This window comes from Ricinus communis, chromosome 7 (genome assembly GCF_019578655.1).
Source record: "Ricinus communis isolate WT05 ecotype wild-type chromosome 7, ASM1957865v1, whole genome shotgun sequence".
Taxonomy (NCBI): domain Eukaryota; kingdom Viridiplantae; phylum Streptophyta; class Magnoliopsida; order Malpighiales; family Euphorbiaceae; genus Ricinus; species Ricinus communis.
Genome location: NC_063262.1, coordinates 22,360,430 through 22,368,931, shown reverse-complemented (window position 1 = coordinate 22,368,931; position 8,502 = coordinate 22,360,430). Strand labels below are relative to the sequence as shown.

At 25.4% G+C, this 8,502-nt stretch overlaps 1 long non-coding RNA gene across 1 annotated transcript; it reads right to left on the bottom strand.

The window, feature by feature from the left end:
- Positions 1–2,427: 2,427 nt before the first annotated feature.
- LOC125370672 lies at positions 2,428–6,602 on the bottom strand. The gene is made up of 2 exons (XR_007216713.1): positions 5,690–6,602; positions 2,428–2,699 (listed from the first exon to the last, which is right to left on the bottom strand). It is a non-coding gene; the product is annotated as an uncharacterized LOC125370672 (long non-coding RNA).
- Between the last annotated feature and the right edge of the window lie 1,900 nt (positions 6,603–8,502).

Sequence of the window (8,502 nt, the reverse complement as noted above, 5' to 3'; positions counted from 1 at the left end):
CATGTGACTTTTTGGGTTTTAGCTATTTCAACGTAACATAAACACCTGAAAGTTATTTTTAATTAAACTACTGGATCAATATGTATGGTTTTGCTGTAAAATTCTTGTCTAAAGCTTATATACTTGCAAAAGTTTCTAATTAGATATTAAATAAAATAATTAATTGATTATAATATTATATTTTAGCAAAATTTATACATGTGATATTTAAATTTTTTATTTAATGATATATATAGTTTAATAAGTTATTCATAATAATTATTTTTTATATAAAAGTAGATATTTTGTATGTATTTCTATTTTCAATATTTATCTGTAAAGATAAAATATAATTTATTTTTATATTATAAAAACTATAAATCTCGATTCAAAATAATATTTAATTGATGGTTTTATTTTAATTTTCACTGTATTTTTCTCATAAATTTTATAATACATTTATTTATTAATATAATATATATATATTTTTATATTATAATACTCACTAAAATTAATATATTTATAATTCAATATTGATATTAATGTAACTGTTTATGAAAATTTTTTCAGGTATATAAGTAATCTACCTGCAATTTAAAATCAATATACTTCCAGTTTGATTTCAATATATCTACAGTTCAAGACCAATGTATTTCCAATTTAATATTAATGAAGCTTCAATTTAAAAATACACTATCAATTCAATATCAATATATAAACTTTTTAAATTTAAGAAGTTTTAGATTATTAGTGTATTATTTTTTATATTTGTATCTAATTTTATTATTTTATTATCTATATATTTATAAATTATTATTTTTATAATTTTAATAATATTATTTATTCTTAAATTTCAATTCTAACATCTGTTTATGTTTCATATATTATTCCAAATAAAATTAACTAAATATTTATGTACAATAAATTAACTATTTTATTTTTTTATCTTATTTATTAGTCTTTTTAGTCTTTCCACCTTTTAGTATATTTGTATTAATTTTCATAAATAATTTTATATTAAGATTTCAATAATATAATATTTTTAATTTGTTGAGTTGTTTATAGGGAACTATTAAGTGATATTGGAAGACAAAAAAATTATCTACATATTTTAATTCAAAATTGAGACTTTTTAATTTAATCAATAAACTAATAAATTTAAGAATTTTTTATTAAGTATTTAGTTTTGGTTGGGTTGTGATGAATTTTAAATTCTTATTCAAGAAGCCAACAAAATAATAATGTCTAAATTCAAAAGTTAAACTGTATCTAAATTTAAAGATCAAAATTCACGTATTTTGGACTCAGATCCATAATGCATGAGTATAGGATATAAATATTAAAATTGCAAGATGATGAAAAATCAAAATTGCAAGCAACATGGTATTAAGACCAACAACTTTCAATGGAATTATCAACAGTAAAAAAAAAAATCGGGCTCAATTTCTTTAAAAAATAGGCTTATTCCAACAATAAATATCATTTTTAGTACTTCTTACAACTAATCATGACATTTTTAAGTTTTATAATTTATCACTAACTAAAAATTCTTTTCTTGCTGGCTTCGCTAGAGAGGGGAGCATTAAAACCGTTTAGCTCCTCGAGCGAGCTTTGGTACATAGGAATTGGAATCCACTCAGTTATTGTATGTGGACCTATCCATTAGACTTCATTAATCATTTATTTTATTTTTTTTGTAGTACAATCTTGTTTGTAAATGATTAATTTTACTATATATATTTTAAAAACTAATATTATTATACATTTTTTCAAACTGATTGCTCTTATTTGATTTTTAATAAATCAATGAAAACTAATTAATATTAAATATTAAATTTAAATTTTAAGAAAATCCATGCATTCCCTGATGAAATAGCAACAAAAATTAAAAAAAAATAACATTTTTAGCGAAGGCATATCAACGAAGTAATTTTTTTTATCTTTCAAGAATCATTATTGATGGGTTTGCCAACGATGTTTGTTGTTATGTTTTAGCGACGGCCTACCAATGGCTAATTATTTACTTTTTAAAAAATTTTAAAATATATTTAGCAACGAACTTTATCGACGACACTGTCGTTCTATTTCTTAAAATTTACCAACGGATTGTTTATTGCTAGGCTAGAATACCAAGCGAATTAGGCTACGCTTTTAGCGACGGTATTTATAGGCTCTACCGATGGATTAGTCGTTAGTAGGCTGAAAGATTATACGAATTTGGCTACGCCTTTAGGGACGCCATTTATGGGCTGTAATGATGGAATGCTCGTTGTAGAATTTAGTGACGTACAACTCAAATATCGTTATTGGATGATAGTTATATGTCGCTAGTCTATTGATTGATTCTTTTACCAACACAACTTAATTTAGCAACCAATTGTGTCCTCGCTAAACACAGTTTTTTTGTAGTACTTTGCTAAATAGTAAAAAATGTATTATGAAATTTAGTAGATTTTATGATTCAGTCAATACTCTTTTATTTTGGCAATATTATGTATGAAACTCTGGATTTTTGTAACTTAATACACAGACTAAAATTTAGTATAATCTTATTGATGTGAGAATTGAAATTGGCTGAACTACTCTGTAATGGCCCTGCCTGATCTAGGCATAACTATCTAATCTTTTATTTTTACTTTCCTGGACCGTAGAGTCTAGCAACTCGAAGCTCTAATTGCTTGACTTCTAATATGATATGATTCTTAACATCCTGCATAATACTGATGGAAAAAAAATAAGAGTAAAATTCAGTGAGAGAATAACAAATAACAAAGGAGAACAGATAATGATTTAAATAAATTCATATAAAACTATTGTGTTCTTGAATACTTTTATACTAGAGATATTATTACTAAAATTATAACTAGAACTTCATCTCCCAACATCCATCTAGAAGATCCAATCAAATTTTAGAGTTATTTCATAAAATAATACTGTTGATGAAAAATTATTAAATAAACTTAAAACATTTCTTGTTGTTTGGAACTCACGTTCATGTGTTCAGAATATTAGACTATGTACACAAAATAAATGTAATGAATGAATAACCGTGATGTAATGATTATGTTATATGATCATTGATGCGATGTAGACTGCTTGACCCGATCTAGACACAAGTAATCAAGTTCCAAAATAAAAAAATTTAAAGAAATTTTAAATCTTGAAATATTTTTTATACAAACATCTTCACAAACCACTTGTGATCAACAAGTTTTTTCACTATCATCGAATCAGAACTAAAGCCTTCAGCTGTCAAATACATCTGAATTCTTTAAAATTTAGTGATAGCAAATCTCATATCATAAGAAAAACTCATTTCTCATTTTTAATCTCAATAAGACATCTAAAACTTTGTAAAATCAGAATTCACTTTAAATCCCTCAAAGATTGGAATCTTCTTGAATGTTCAATCATCATACTTAGTTCTATAATCCTCATTCTATTATCCATATTTTTGCAAATCTAAGGCACTTTGCACTACTGATAAATTTTACCTTCAGCTCCATTCAGTTTTATCCTTAATTATTAATTTCTCTAGAATATCAGCCTTAAGATTTACTCACTCAAACAAAGATCTTAAACTTAATGCTTTGATTGCTAAAGTCCAGGTAAACCTATGCTCTGGTACCAACTGTAACGGCCCTAGCCGATCTTGGCCTAACTACTTAATCTTTTATCTTCATTTTCCCAGACTGTAAAGTTTAACAACCCAAGCTCTAATTGCTTGACTTCTAATCTAATCTGATTCTTAACATCCTGCATAATACTGGTGGAAAAAAATAAGGGCGAGTAAAATTCAGTAAGAGGATAAACAAATAACAGAGAGGAACAAACAAAGATTTAAATAAATTCATACAAAACTATACTATTCTTGAATACTTTTATGCTGGAGAAATTATTGCTATCATTCTAAACATAAATATTGATAAAATATATTCTGGCTAGACAAATGAAATTTTATTAAATTAATTAAATAAAGAATTACTTCCATATGTAACTGCAAAATCTTTTCTAATATGAAATCAATTAACTACATAATATCAAACTAATTCAGAAAAATATCGATACTAAATTAAATTCTAATATTATACCAAGAAAAATAGTAACAAATAAAATAAATAAATCAGTCGAAATCAATATACATTTATAGATGTACCCTATTGATCTCTAGCAATTTTTGGTGCTGACGTCTCACCTATGAAAACCTAAAATATAAATAACTAGTCATACGCACATAGACAATAAGCCCCTAAAAGGCACCACCACCTAGCATACGCCTCAAAAGCGATGTATATACTAAGTATTGTCCTAAAGACAGTATAATCTGATAACACCCGATGTCCAAGGTTTGATCTCATAGGTTATATAAATGAGTGTATATTCATTTATCTAGCTACATATAATTATAATAACATATAAAGTAAAATAGAAAACACCACTCTCTCCTAATTTCTATAGAAAATATTAAGTTTCTAAATTGCATTTAAAACACACGCTTCAGTAGTAATATTCTAACAAATCATAAGAAAATAAATATAATTTATTAAATCACTGAAAGTACGATGTTATAAATTTATCTACTCACCTATTATGCAGGACTCAACTGACTATACTTCACTAAAGTTCTTTGTTAATTTACTCTGAACTGCTATCCGAGCTTACAACTCTAGAATTTCACACATAATCATACTTTAAACATAAAAATCCTAAATCCTATTCCTAGTAATCCTCAACCAACTTTTATTTTTGAATCTCTAAAATCTGATTCTATCTTTATAAATTCTAATCTTATTTTAGCATAATTCTATTATTTACCTATCTATTCCAATTAATTAATTCTATTAAAAATTCGGTATCACCTCTCCTGTAATATGGACTAATTTTTTTCCAAAAAAACAGGTTCAAAACGTGCAGAAAATTCACACAGCATAATCCACAATAATTTCCATCTGAGATCTCCAAAAATAATTTTTTAAAATTCAATCTCCTTATGATCAAGTAGTATATCATTTGCAACTCACTAATAATTATTTTTACCTTATCTAATTATTTTCCTAGCACATAAAATGTCATTATAATTAATTCCCTTTGCACCGATCAATAACTATTTTAATAATAATTATTATTACTCTTATCTATTTATTTTCCATCATTAAAATTTATTTACTGACTACTATAATTAATCCAGAGTATTTAAAATTTAATACCTAATCTACCTCACAAATTAAGTAGCATAACTAAACTAATTATTTCAGGCCAATAATATTATTTATCATATATTTAATATTAATTTTACTTATCCTCTCTAATTATTTATATATAAAATTTTAATTTATTTATTCTAACAAAATATAATATTTTCTATCATTATCAAAATCTTTTTTACTAATAACACAATCAAATTTAATTATAAACTACTCACTTAGTTAAAATATCAATCGAAACTTATCAAATTAAATTTCTAGAATTTCTAGTTGTCGCTTTAAGGTCCACTAAATTACTTATTCTAATTAATTAGCTTCATCTTATTAATATTTATAAAGAAACTAATAATAGTCTTTAATAAATTATCACATTGCTAAATTTACTCAATTTAATAACATATATTTTAATTTCCAAAGATACTTATACATTAAATCATTTGTCTCCAATTAATACCAATATAATTTTTAATTAACAATTTCTAAAATTAACAGATTAAGGAATTTACCGAAATACTTGATAAATCGGTCGACTCGCCTCCAACCACCGGAGTCCGATTGATAATCTGAAAACATCTTACAAACTCGACATGATGTATAGATGATGATTCTAGCATATGATTCTCCGATCCAGCCCTCGATCATCCCAATACATCGCGAACAGTTTCAACCGTCGATTTTTCAATAGTGATTGATTGCTAAGAAACAAGTGTAATCTGAAAACTTGTGACTAGGGGAGTTCATTCATGAACTCTGATCAGCCATACCTTGCTAGAAATCAAGAAAAACCCAAATTGTCCTCATGAGCTTATCTTGCCGGATCTCGATATTTCGGCAGCCTTAAAGGATGATGATGAATGAAAATGAAAGCCCACGAGCTGATGGTCATTTTGAGACCAGAAGCACCACAAATGACGTCGAAATCGCCCTGCATGGCAGCGATAAGCTGTTGTCGTCTTCCCTATTTTTCCCCGCCCCTCGCCGCTCGCAACTGTTGTCGTTGCTGCTGCTGTCGAGCTTCTTCTTATCTGTCCTTATTTTTCTTTCTTTCTTTCTTTTCTTTCTTTTTCGTCCTATATGTACACTTTGTCCTCCTAATTATTTATTTATCATCTTTGGCCCTGGTTTATTTTTGTTAGGCCCTTCTTAAGTTGTTAATCCTTTTTAATTTTACCCCTAATTGTATATTTGAGCTAAATTAGAAATACTAAAAATATGAAATTATTTATTTAGCTTTGCTTTTAATAGTAATATTACTAAAATGTTTGTACCGACATATTTAATTATAAAAATACCAGCCGTGAAATTTTTTATTTAAATCCCATATTAATTCAGCTATACTTTTAGCCCCTATCACATAATTAATTATCAAATTAATCTTAACACTTAATTAACTTAAATAATCAATTTGTTAACTATTTCTCAATTAAATCCAATACTATTAGCTAATTAAAACTTGCCATTCCCCAAATAAATTCTTCAGAAAAAATATTTTTATAGTCTCCAATTATAATATTAAATTTTTATATCCGTATTAGAAAAAATTTGAGTGTCACATTTATAAAAGTCACCTAATTAATTATTTCTCATCAAACTAATTAAATATAGCTCAATAGATTTTTTTTGTTGCACTTAAAAATTCTTTTGATAATAAGATTCTCAATAATAGTCTCTTATAAATCATCCATTTAAAATAAATTTTTTTTACTCTAATCACATATATTAAATTTTCAAACTTCTATTTTTATTTTTATCACCATCACCATTCTTCTTCTTCTTCTTCTTCTTCTTATTATTATTATTATTATTATTATTATTCTTGTTATTATTATTATTACTGTTATTATTGTTATTACTATTGTTATTGTTATTGTTATTATTATTATTATTATTATTATTATTATTATTATTATTATTACTTCAATACGGGATATGAAAACATATATTTAATATATATATATATATATATATATATAACAATATCATCAATTCCTAATGAAATGGATTTAGCAGTGGCTTGCTGGAAACCCAAAGTCTTTACCTGATCCAGGATGTGTGATGTATATGCCATTCCAAAATGATCTATTAATCTGCTAATAAGTCGTTTAATGGCAGTTCCATCTATCACTTTATTGTGAAAGATTTATTATTATTATTAATATTATTTATTAATTATTATTATTATTATTATTACTATTATTATTATTATTATTATTACTATTATTATTATTATTCCTTCAATACGGGATATTACTATCCCTTTTTTTTTTATTATTCTAGTGAATACAGTTATACTATATAAAGATATAGGCTTAATCTAGATATAAATTAATCTATATTTATAATATCATCTCATATCAATTATCTATATGGAATGTCCACAACGTCCCAATTCTATTTCTTCATCTATTTGATTTGTGTTGATTCCAATTAATGTTGAAAGACAACTCTTACTCTTACTTTTAGGATTCTAATTCTTAGATTTCTAATTATTTAAAATATGAATCCTACCATGTACCGAAACAATAAAATCAATCAAAAAGAATTCTATAAAAAAACTCTTTCAGATTTCAACGAAAAGGATTAGTAAACCCTGCCGATTTTGAACCTTTGAATCATAATATGAAATGAGTCAAATCAATAAGGTATAGTACAAATCCAATTTCTCTAAAATAACAAAACAAATACTAAACTAAGCACTAAGTAAGAAAATACCTTAGTATGCGCAGTATCTCATTGGAGAACCACTATGTCTATCTTATTTCTCATAAAAAATTCAATTAATTTAATCACTTTTAATAACTAATAAAAGAACTGCTTTCGTTTCTCTTTGAACAGAGAAAAGACAAAAAGGGGGTGGGTAGGGGGAGGGGGTGGGTTATGTTCTTTCTCATTGTTCATATATAATTCTGGTAAGAACCAGTTTAACGAAATAGAGAATTTAAGAAAAATTGGGTTGGAATAAATTTCCTATCATTTGTATTCCCTTTCCTTTTGAAATATGAACACGAGAATCATTGAAGTATTTGTTTGATTATGATTAAAAGGCTATTATTCATATATTATTCATAGATTACATTACTTCGCTCGAATCCAATAAACTTTGGAAATGAAGATATGAAGATATATTTAATTCAATTTCTAAATTTGGAAGAAATTAGAAATTGAATTAAATAATTCAATTTAATTATTAATTCAAAAATTCAAAAATCTTTATTCTTTAAATTCAAAAATCTGTAATCTTTGCAAAACGATGTATAAAACAAGTGATAGAGTTTGATTTCTCAACTCAATTAGTAATACCCCTAAAGTCCAATTCTTC